Source organism: Schistocerca nitens, chromosome 2 (genome assembly GCF_023898315.1).
Source record: "Schistocerca nitens isolate TAMUIC-IGC-003100 chromosome 2, iqSchNite1.1, whole genome shotgun sequence".
In the NCBI taxonomy this organism is placed as follows: domain Eukaryota; kingdom Metazoa; phylum Arthropoda; class Insecta; order Orthoptera; family Acrididae; genus Schistocerca; species Schistocerca nitens.
This window is the reverse complement of record NC_064615.1, coordinates 233,571,345-233,584,186: the sequence shown is the minus strand read 5'-3', so window position 1 is coordinate 233,584,186 and position 12,842 is coordinate 233,571,345. Positions and strand designations below refer to the sequence as shown.

The 12,842-nt window shown below is 42.3% G+C and overlaps 1 non-coding gene across 1 annotated transcript; it reads left to right on the top strand.

Annotated features, from left to right (window-relative positions):
• The first annotated feature begins 4,342 nt into the window (after nt 1-4,342).
• Nucleotides 4,343-4,417, top strand: Trnat-ugu (transfer RNA threonine (anticodon UGU)). The gene has a single exon. It is a non-coding gene; the product is annotated as a tRNA-Thr (tRNA).
• Nucleotides 4,418-12,842: the final 8,425 nt, after the last annotated feature.

Below are 12,842 nucleotides of genomic sequence, written 5' to 3'. Positions count from 1 at the left end.
AACGGAGCTTATAACATATTAGTTGTCCAAACAAGTGGTTTATTTAATTTAAAAACTCAATATGTTTCGAGAAGGCGTCATACCATTATCGTGTTCTTATTGTTAGAAGCGTTATGCCACTAGACACAGTAAAAAAACAAACAAGCTGAAAAATCCGTTGTTAAACATACAAGATTTTTCAGTTTGGATTTAACATGGTGCAACGATAGTAATTACTACTTCTGAGAGAGTTTTGAGTGCCACGATTAACTATGATGGCAATTCCATGTTACATGTAAAATTACCTTAAACTATTTAAATTAATTGCTTTTCGATGTATGAAGGATTATAGTATTACGGTGCTATCGGTTATTCCGTTACAGCCTCAGCCATTAAGTTTAAGAGGTTCCGGCCGGAGTGGCCGTGCGGTTCTGGGCGCTACAGTCTGAAGCCGAGCGACCGCTACGGTCGCAGGTTCGAATCCTGCCTCGGGCATGGATGTTTGTGATGTCCTTAGGTTAGTTAGGTTTAAGTAGTTCTGAGTCTAGGGGACTGATGACCTCAGATGTTAAGTCCCACAGTGCTCAGAGCCATTTGAGCCATTAAGAGGTTCCGCGAAAATACTGTTACTGAAATAGAAGGAATGACCAAACAGAAGTTCTTTGATTCACTCGTGAACTCTACTACGTTGCCGGCTAGTCATTTTGTATTCTTGGACAGGTTGTTTAATATACTCCTTTCTTTGCTCATGTGAAATCCTTTAAGTCTCTTAGAAGTTGTTTTTACCCCAGGTGTTAAATTCCTGCTTTGGGATATTATCTGAGAAAAGAGAAATATTAGTGACATCTTCCCAGGATCAAGGTATGTTTGATTTCTGAAGCAATTTTCGCCAAGTCATATCTCTTTAAGAGTCCTATATAGGATGTTCTGGAACTAGGACTAGATATTCTCTCTTCTGTGTTACATGAACATTTTTTTCTGCCTGTAATGTGATTTTCCGAAACAATAATTGTGTAAGTAATTAGTTGATGAACTACACCTGTAGCGCTGATGTACTTGAACTAAGACTTTTCGGTACATTCGAAATTAAGGTTGTGATCTATCGATAGTTCGAGACACTGAACACTGCTTGTTGTATTTCATTGTTGGTATAGACTCTTTTTGCAACTAGCAAAATTCTGTTCCGTTGTCAGTCTTTAAATTAGACGCCATGTCGGTGATCTACGTGTCCTTAACCTACACTAGTAATGTTGCTGGGAGAAGGGACCTACAGTTCAGTTTAATGTGAAAGCCGAAGCACAAGTCGCTCCCGTCAAACCTTCACATCTACATCACACTCCGCCATGGTACTACCTACCTCCCTTACCCTGTTCCACTCGCGAACGGCCCGTGGGAAGAATTGTTGTCGGTAGCCCTCTGCATTATTTCTAATTTTTCGAATTTTCTAGTCGTGGTTATTTCGCGAGACGTATGTGGGAGAAAGTAATATGTTGTCCGACTCTTCCCGAAAAGTGGTTTCTCGAAATTTCAATAGTAAACCTCTCCGTGATGCATAACGCCTCTCTCGTAGCGTCTGCCAAAGGAGTTTGTTGTGAATCTCGATAACGCTCTCTAACCGACTAAATGATCACACTTTTCGTAGGATCTCCTTTATCTCTTCTATCAGCCCTACCTGGTAAAGATCCCATATTATTGAACAATACATAAGAATCGGTCGAACAAGCGTATTATAAGGCACTTCCTTTGTGTAAGAATTGCGGTCTTTCTAGATTCTTCCTATGGATCTTAGACTGGCATCTGCTTTTCTTAGTATTGTTTTATATGATCATTCCACTTAAGGTCGCTCTGCATAGTTACTTCTACATTCATGCTCATAAATTAAGGATAATGCTGATACATGCTCTGGTGGGCAGTTTGCGGGTTTAAATCACCTCGGGGTATAACCATGCGGTGCATTTGACCTGCGGTTGTCGCACGGTGGCGCTGGCAACAGTCCACATTCGCAGAGGTGTGTTGGTGCATGTCACAGTACGGTGCAGCGAGTAAGTGTGCAGACGTTTTCAGACGATTCCAGCAGACAGGAAACGTGTCCAGTCGCTACAGTACGAGACGTCCACAGTGTACAACACGACAAGAAGACCGATATCTCACCATCAGTGCCCGCAGACGGCCACGGAGTACTGCAGGTAGCCTTGCTCGGGACCTTACCGCAGCAACTGGAACAGTTGTCTCCAGACACACAGTCTACAGACGACTGAACGGACATGGTTTATTCTCCCGGGGACCGGCAAAGGTGCATTCCACTGACCCCTGGTCACAGGAGAGCCCGTAAAGCCTGGTGTCAAGAACACAGTACATGGTCATTGGAACAGTGGTCCCAGGTTATAACCACGGACGAGTTCAGGTATAGTCTGAACAGTGATTCTCGCCGGGTTTTCATCTGGCGTGAACCAGGAACCAGATACCAACCCCTTAATTTCCTTGAAAGGAACCTGTATGGAGGCCGTGGTTTGATGGTGTGGGGTGGGATTATGATTGGTGCACGTACACTCCTGCATTTCTTTGACAGAGGAACTGTAACAGGTCAGGTGTATCGGGACGTCATTTTGCACCAGTATGTCCGCCATTTCAGGGGTGCAGTGGGTGCCACCTTCCTCCTGATGGATGATAACGCTCGGCCCCACCGAGCTGCCATCGTGGAGGAGTACCTTGAAACAGAAGATATCAGGAGAATGGAGTGGACTGCCTGTTCTCCAGACCTAAACCCCATCGAGCACATCTGGGATGCTCTCGGTCGACGTATCGCTGCACGTCTTCAAGCCCCTACGACACTTCAGGAGCTCCGGCAGGCACTGGTGCAAGAGTGGAAGGCTATACACCAGCAGCTGCTCGACCACCTGATTCAGAGTATGCCAACCCGTTGTGCGGCCTGTGTAAGTGTGCATGGTGATCATATGCCATATTGATGTCGGGGTACATGAGCAGGAAACAGTGGCGTTTTGTAGCACATGTGTTTCGGGACGGTTTTCTCAGCTTATCACCGATACCGTGTGTGTTCCCTATGTGACTATGCTATTAGCGCCAGTTTTGTGTAGTGCCACGTTGTGTGGCACCACATTCTGCAATTATCCTTAATTTATGAGCATGAGTGTAGATATTTTGCGGTAGAAACAGTTTCCAGCAGTGGCTCATCAACAGTGTAGTTGTACAGTAGTGGCTTTCTTCTCTATCTATGTGCAATATGTTACATTTGTTTACGTTCAGAGTCAGCTACCAGAGCCTGTACCAATCATCAATACTCCGCAAGTCACTCTTCAAATCGATCTGTCTTCTGCGTTGCTACTTTGCGTCATCTGCGAACAGTCTTAAGGATATCCAGCACTTTTTACTAGATCATTTATACAGATTGGGAACAGTAACGATCCTATCACACTTCCTTGGTATACTCAGGAAATTACGTTTACATCTGTCGATTTTGTTCCGTTAAGGGCGACTTGTTGAGTTCTGTCTGCAAGGAAGTCTCACTAAATACCACAGCGGGACGGTGTCAAATGCCTTTCAAAACTCAAAGAACACGGCATCAACCTTAACGCTTTTGCCTACAGCGCTGTGGTTCTCATGGAGGAGTGAGATGAATTTCGCAAGATCTTTGTTTGCAGAATCCATATTGAGTTTTATAGAGAAATGATAATTAAATAGACACCCTAGCTGCAAGCAGGCGTTGATACACTTCATTGGGGACATGTTGAAAATGTGTGCCCCGACCGGGACTCGAACCCGGGATCTCCTGCTTACATGGCAGACGCTCTATCCATCTGAGCCAGCGCGGGCACAAAGGATAGTGCGTCTGCAGGGACTTATCCCCTGCACGCTCCCCGTGAGATCCACATTCCCAACATGTCCACAACACTACATTCGTAGTGCGCCTAATAGATGTTTGCCCATCATACTCATTACTCGTGGCAGATTAATCTACCAAGTCCCGTACGAGTTCGGGCATAGCGTGTGCGTTCGCACAAGAAGGTCAAAGGCCGGGAACCCATATTTTTAACTATATATGACGGTAGTATCTGTTCCCGAAAGAACAGTTACCGTCGATGACCATGCAGCTTTGCTCGAAATGAAATGATAATTAAACAGACACCCTAGCTGCAAGCAGGCGTTGATACACTTCATTGGGGACATGTTGAAAATGTGTGCCCCGACCGGGACTCGAACCCGGGATCTCCTGCTTACAGTAATGAGTATGATGGGCAAACATCTATTAGGCACACTACGAATGTAGTGTTGTGGACATGTTGGGAATGTGGATCTCACGGGGAGCGTGCATGGGATAAGTCCCTGCAGACGCACTATCCTCTGTGCCCGCGGTGGCTCAGATGGATAGAGCGTCTGCCTTGTAAGCAGGAGATCCCGGGTTCGAGTCCCGTTCGGGGCACACATTTTCAACATGTCCCCAATGAAGTGTATCAACGCCTGCTTGCAGCTAGGGTGTCTACTTAATTATCATTTCATTTCGAGCAAAGCTGCATGGTCATCGACGGTAACTGTTCTTTCGGGAACAGATACTACCGTCATATATAGTTTTATAGAGAAGATTTTTCGTTCTCCATAAACGTAATAATTCTTGAGCATAAAATATGTTCCATAATTCTGCAACGGGCTGACGTCAAAGATGTTTGTAGTTCGGTCTTCAATCCGAAGACGGGTATGACACATCTCTCCATGCTATTCTATCCTGTGCAAGCCTCTTCGTCTCAGAATAGCTACTGCAACTTACATCGTTCTGAATTTTATTCCCCCCTCCTCCCCCACCGCCCACTTCCCTCATGTACTAAACTGGTGATCCATTGTTGTCTTAGAATATTTCCGATCAACTAATCCCTTCTTCTAGTCAGCCTGTGCTACAAATTTCGCCACCCCCCCCCCCCCCCTCCCCCAACTCTGTTCAGTACCTCCAGATTATTTACGTGATCTACGGATCTAATCTTCAGCATTCTTCCGTAGGACAACATTTCAAAAGCTTCTATTCCCTTCTTATCCAAACTGTTTTCATACGCGTTACACTTCCATACATGGCTACAAGCCATACTTTCACAAAAGACTTCCTAAGACTTAAATCGATATTCGATGTTAACAAATTTCTCTTCCTCACAAACGTTTATCTTGTCATTTCCAGTCTACATTATACAGCCTCTCTACTTCGGCCATCATCAGTTATTTTGCTGCCCAAATAAAAAAACTCATCTGATACTTCGAGTGCCTCGTTTGCTAATCTAATTTCCTCAACATCATCCGATTTAATGCTAATACATTCCATTGTCTTTGTTTTGCTTTTGCTGACGTTCATCTTACATCCTTTCAAGACACTGTCCATTCCGTCCATCTGCTCTTGCAAGTCCTTTGCTGTGTTCGACACAATTACAGTGACTTCAGAAAGCTTTCTCAGTTTTTATTTCTTCTCCTTGAACTTTAATTCCTATTGGAAATTTTTCTTTTATTTCCTTTACTGCTTGCTCAGTGTACAGATTGAATAACATCGGGAATAGGCTACAACCCTGTCAGCTCCGTTCTCAACCAGTTTCCCTTTCACGTCCCTCGATTCTTATAATTGCCGTCAGGTTTTTTTACAAGCTGTAAATAGCCTTTCGCTCTCACTGTTTTACCCCTGATACCTTCAGATTTACAGACAGAGTATTCCAGTCAACATTGTCAAATTCTCTAAGTATAAAAATTCTTTTCTCAACCTACCTTCTAAGACGAGTCGTGGGGCAAGTATTTCCTCGCGTGTTCCTACATTTCTCCGGAATTCAAACTGATATACATCTATATCTACATCTGCTTGATTACTCTGTAATTTACAATTAAGTGCCTGGAAAAAGGGTTTATCAACCACCTGTTTGGTACTTCTCTACCGTTTCAGGCTCAAACTTTCTTTTATTATGACGATCTTTTTCTCCCTATGTAGGTGGGCAACAACAAAATACTTTCACACTCTGAGGAGAAAGTTGGTGATTAAAGTTTCATGACAAAATCCTGCCGCAGCGAGAAACGCCATTGTTCTAATGACTGCCACCCCAATTCGTGCATCATATCCGTGACACCCTCTCCACTATTTCACGTTAGTACAAAACGAGCTGCCCTTCTTTGAACTTTTTCGATGTCCTCCGCCAGTTCTACCTGATGCGGATCCCAAATCGCACAGCAGTACTTCAGGAGAGGGCTGACAAGCTTACTGTAAGCAGTTCCTTTAATAGACCTATTACATTTTCTAAGTGTTCTGCCAGTAAATCGTTATCTTTGGTTTCCTTTCCCCACAACATTACCTATGTGGTCGTTCCAGTTTAAGTTCTTCACAGTCGTAATCCCTAAGAATTTACTTGAGCTTACAGTGTTTAGATTTGTGTGTTTTATCGTGTAACTGAAATTCAGAGGATTCTTCTTAGTTTTCATGCGGATGACTTCATACTTTTCATGATCTAGAGTCAATTGCCACTCTTTTGCGCCATATATATATATATATATATATATATATATATATATATATATATATATATATATATTGTCTAAAACATTTTTCAGTTCGTTTTGACATCTGATGGCTTTACATGACGGTAAATGACAGCATAATCTGCAGACAGTGTATGAGGACTGTTCAGAATGTCTCCTAAATCGTGTATGTAGATCAGGAACAACAGAGCATCTATAACAGTTACTTGGAGAACGACGTATGTTAATTCTGTTTTGCTAGATGACTTTCACTCAGTTATTACAAACTATGAGCTTTATGACAGGAGATCATGAATCCAGTCACACAAATGAGGTGATACCCCATACGCACGTAATTTAAGAAGTCGCTTGTGAAAAACGGTGTCAAAAGCCTTCTGGAAATCTAAAAATATGGGATCAGTTTGGCGTCCCCTGTCGACAGCACTCGGAACTTTGTGAGAATAAAGACTAGTTGTGTTACACAAGAACTGTATCTTCTGAATCAGTGTTGGCTATTTGTCAATTAATCATTTCCTTCGAGGTGGTTCATAATGTTTGAACGCAGTGTAGGTCTGTGTTCCAAAATCCTACTGCAAATCGACCTTATTAATATGGGTCTGTAATGCAGCGGATAACTCCTAATTTCCTTTGTTGTGTGTTGGTGCGACTTGTGCAACTTACCAGTCTTCAGGTACGGACCTTTCTACGAGCGAACGGTTGTAAGTGATTGCTAAGTATGGAGCTATTGCATCAGCATTCTTCGAAAGTAACCTCACTGTTATACAATCTGGACTGGAAGCCTTACCATTCTTAAGTGTTATAAGCTGCTTCGCCGTTCCGAGGATATCTGCTTCTAAGTTACTCACTTTGGCAGTTGTTTTTGATTGAAATTCTGGAGAGTTTAGTTCGTCCTCTTTTATGAAGGAATTTTTCAAAGTGTTTACTAACTGTAGTTTAGTGTCGCTGTCGTCAATAAAACGACCATTGTTAACGCGCAGTGAAGGTACTGATTACGTTTTGTCAGTGGTATACTTTACGTACGACCAGAATCTCTTTGGGTTCCCTGCCAGATTTCGATGTCGGCCCCTACCAGTTTTTCTGTTCTTCTGTAAAGAATTCTTGTTAGTATTTTGCAACCATGACTAATTAAACCGATTGTTCGGCAGTATTCACACCTGTCTGCACCCGCTTTCTTTTGGAATTGGAATAATTGGCAGTATTCTTCTGAAGTCCTAGGGTATTACTCCTGCCTCACGCATCTTGCAAGTTTTGTCTTGGCAAGCTTTCCCAAAGTTATCAGTAGTTCTGACGATATAGGTCTATAATTGTGCGCATCTGTCCTGCAGCCGCTCTTGAAAACGGGAATGACCAGCAGTTTTATCCAATCGCTTGGTACCCTTAGCTGCACCAGCGATCTACAATAAATTACTGCTAGAAGGGGAGCAAGTTCTTTCGCATAATGTTTGTAGAATCTTACAGGTGTCTCTTCTGGTCCTGATGCCTTTCCACTACCGAGTGATTGTAGTTACTTTTCTATGCTGCGATTGCTTATCTCAATATCTGCCATTTCGACGTTTCTACGACAAATGAAAGGAGGACCAGAATGAGTATTTTGGCCTTCTCTCTGTTATCTTCCCTTTCGGAGCCAGTATGGTCTCAAAGTGAATGAACAGATGTTTCCGATCCGTCAAAATTGACGGTGAAGGCTAGGTCAAAAACAGATTGAAATACTCCGTGGTCATGTAACACCTATATCGTATATCTACAAGGGGCATTCAATAAGCAACGCAAAACATTTTTTTTTCTGAAAACAGGTTGGTTTTATTTAGGATTTCCATACACCTTATTACTCTCAACACGTTTGGCTGCAAAACATCGTTTTTCAATGTAATCTCCTCTCAATGAGACGGCCACCACACTGGGAGAGCATGTATGCCTGCATGGTACTACTCCACTGGTCGACGTCTGAGCCAACGCCTTGCTGCAACAATGACCTCCCCATCATCCATGTAATGCTTCGGCGGAGAGCATCCTTCATTGGGTTGGACAGATGGAAGTGGGAAGGGTCAGGGTTGTAGCGTAGATAAGAACACTCCAATGTAGTTTTGTGAGCTCCTCTCTGGTGCGCAGACTTGTATGAGGCCTACATTGTCATGGAGAAGTAGAAGTTTATGTGCTTTATGTGACTTTTGTGGCGACGAACATGCAGTTTCCTGATACTATAGCCACTGGCACGCGGGAGATCGGACACGTTTGCGCGACCTTGTTGCGATGGTGATAAACTCCTCGACCAACGGCTCAGCGTTCCTGGTCTGCGCTGACATTCTCCAAGCGCCTATATATATATATATATATATATATATATATATATATATATATATATATATATATATATATATATATATATATATATATACCTCTCTGCTTGGAACACAACCCTGTTACGGACGCCTTTTTGGAGTCTACATATAGCGCTGCCACCTATCGGAACTTCACGAAAATACGGGAGCTGAAACGAGAATTTTCCACGATGTGCCACAACAAATTCCGCACTTTTCCAAACTAAATCTGCCAAGAAAAAAAAATGTTGCCTTACTTATTGAACACCCATCGCATATTGTACCATGATGAAAATTTTATCATTTTTTCGAAATATTTCTGTTTCCTTAAATATTTTATATATTTTCTGTGACGTATTTGATGCAAACAGTTTATATGTAAATGTGAGAATTATATTTTGTGGAATTTTGTTAGTTCATACTTAGTGCGTTAAAATTGTTATCGACAGGTGAAAGAAGGAGGGGAATCTCTCGGTACCTTGGAGGTACGGGCGCGGGTAAAAAGCTGGAAAGGTGCTTCGAGAGAGCGCAATTTGCAGAAGAAAAACAACGGCCAGCCTGTGGCCAGCCTCAGAGGAAGAAGTAACTGCAGTAACAAGCGAGGCTAAAGTGCTCATAAATTATTCCAAAAGGGCCTCGGGCGTCACTGACGTGAATCCTTAGCAACGTGGTATACAATTACAAGCTCTGGATTACTATTCCGACGTTAAGAACAGATCTGTAGAGCATATTATACGAGGAGCCACGATTGCACAACCATGGTGAGTATCATCACCACAGCAGCTCAATACTTCGTCTACCTGTGGGCAAAGTAATGTTTCCGCTATCATAACATCAGCATGGACTACCGCTTTGTGAAGTTTCCTTAATATGTGTGTGAAAGAGAGATTATTGTGTCAGGCCAACTTCATTCCCCTGAGTTATATTACCCGAGAAAGGTTTCCAGCACATTTACTTTATGTGATCGGAGATTTTACTAAAGTGCAAATACTTATTCAGACAGTTACTTAAAATTTTTATTCACTGTGTTGATTTTCAAGTGGAGTCAGTAATTTAACCAGAGATACTGTGTTTGTTTAAAATGCTCCATGCGTTGTAAAAGATATTACATCATTCACTTCATTAAATGACTTTATTTAATAATTCTCAAAGAAGCATTATAAAAAGTTAACTTCTTGGTTCATAAAGCTGAATGTGAAAAGTGTTGAAAAAGGAGATAATACACTATGACAGTTTAAGGTTCTACAAATTTATCTGAAGATCAGATAGATTTGTAAACATTGAATTTTACTACTAAATATTTTCTACTCTGCTACATCGTAAAGTATTCGCAAAAGAGGGTTTAGGGTACCCATACATTGACTGCTTTGCTCGCGTTTATTTGATAGAAAGTCTCTACTTGGTTCCTGTGTTAAGATGTAAATAATTATTTCTTAAAATGACAGCCCAACATAGCTGACTATAACAGAACCTGAGATCTCATATGCTAGTTATTGTGTCCCTTTTCAGTCAGTCATTTATCACTGAGAATATTTTGTCACTGCCGATTAAACATGTAAGGCACTGGTTTGTGTACGTTAAGACAATGTATTAGATTCAGAGTCCCCATATGCTACTACCTTTGTTGCTCGTTAGCAGTCTCAGTTGGTTAAAGAACTCTTAGTTTGCATAACTTACTACTTTGTGCACGTTAGTGTGACACATTCAGGATGTTGTTAATGATTCATGGTTAACCCAATTGAGTTTTCTAGTATTTCCCAAGCTGCTTCTGTTCTTATTCTGCCAACCAAACTTAAAGAGAATGACTGTGTATATTTCATCCAGTAATGTTACAATCATTACCAGCTGTACTGTTATTAAGTACTCTGTTTGAGCTGGTAACCATATTGCACAATTTAGTATTTTATTTGTTCAGAGAAACTTGGTTTGAACCTTGCTATTGTCTGGTATCCTTCAGATAAATTGCACGATTACATACGTTCAGAAATTTTAGTCTGATTGCTTTATATTGATGTGACAAAACTCATGAAATACCTCCTTATATCGTGTCGGACCTCATTTTGCCCAGAGTGGTGCAGCATTTCGACGAAACATGGAAGTCACCCGCAGGAATATTGAACCATGTTGCCGCTATAGCCGTCCATGACTGCGGAAGTGTTGTCTGTGCAGGATTTTGTGCACGAACTGACCTCTGATTACATCCCATAAATGTTTGATAGGATTCAGGTCGGGCGATCTGCATGGTCAAATCATTCGCTCGAATTGTCCAGAATGTTCTTCAAACAAATCGCGAACAACTGTGGCCCAGTGACATAACGCACCGTCGTCCGTAAAAATGTAATCGCCATTTGGGAACATGAATCCCATGAATAACTGCAGTCGTCTACTTTTGGCCGAATATAACCATTTCCAGTCAGTTACCTGTTCAGTTGGATCAGAGGACCTAGTCTACCCATGTAAACATAGCCTACACTATTATGGAGTCACCCTCAGCTTCCACAGTCTCTTGTTGACAACTTGGGTCCACGGCTTCATGCGGCCTGCTCCTCACTCAAACGCTACCATCAGTTCTTACCAACTGAAATCAGGACTCTTCTGACCAGGCTATGGTTCCTCATCATACAGGGCCCAACCGCTAAGATCACGAGCCCAGGAGAGGCGCTGCAGGCGATGTCGTGCTGTTAGAAAAGGTACTCACGTCGGTCGTCTGCTGCCGTATCCCATTAACGCCAAATTTCGCATCACTGTCCTAATGGATACGTACGTCGTACATCCCGTATTGATTTCTGCGATTATTTCACGCAGTGTTGCTTGTCTATTAGAACTGACAGCTCAAAGCAAACGCCGCTGCTCTCGGTCTTTAAGTGAAGGCTGTGTTGTTTGTCCTTGGCGAGAGGTAATACCTGAAATTTGGTATTCTCGGATACTGACACTCTGGATCTTGGAATATTGAATTTCCTAACGATGTCCGAAATTGAATGTCGCACGCATCTAGCTCCAAGTATTTTACCATTTCGCGTTCAGAGTCTATTAATTCCTGTCTGGCGTCCGTAATCACATCGGAAACCTTTTCACATGCATCACCTGAATAGAAATGAAAGCTCCACCAATGCACTGCATTTTTATACCTTGTGTACGTGATACTCTTAAAAAATGGTTCAAATGGCTCTGAGCACTATGGGACTCAACTGCTGAGGTCATTAGTCCCCTAGAACTTAGAACAAGTTAAACCTAACTAACCTAAGAACATCACACACATCCATGCCCGAGGCAGGATTCGAACCTGCGACCGTAGCGGTCTCGCGGTTCCAGACTGCAGCGCCAGAACCGCGCGGCCACTTCGGCCGGCCGTGATACTCTCACCACCTGCATATGTACATATCGATATCTCACGAGTTTTGTGACCTTAGTGTAATCCATTAGGCGCACGTTCAAGGTCAAATGAAAAAATCCTGTAAGGTGGGTAACTTTAACCGAGTATACGAAAACAACGACGTTCTGGTAAAGGACTTTTAGTGATATACCTGCCGTTATCGTCACAGGACTGAGTTATATGTGGCTCCCTTATACCACAATGACCGGAAGGCATATCTGAACAACCTCTGAAAGTTTGTCAGTGGAATCCTGGTTCATCCTGTATACACAGAACCGCTTTGTGGCAACACAGGTTTAGTTTTTTTAGCCGAACGGAAGTTAAGATGCCGTCAGAAAAGGTAAAAGTCAGTTTCGTCACTAAGCGCCACAGTCAACAATAGAAGAGACAAATGTTATATATGTGTGCACTGAGTCTAGTGAAAGTTTAATGATAACCCATTTGTCTTGAACCGCATGTTGATTTTTACAGAGTTTTCATTAACTGCCTATTAAATGAAAGGACATGGTTAACTTTTTTTGTGCGTTTACTTATATAGTCTGCAAAAGGGATGAAATTTACATTTTCTGACGATGCAAGGAACGATCATATTCATTTATGTATATCAGAAACAACAAAGGACCAAACGTTGACCCCTGTTACACATGTCTGAGTCCTTCAGA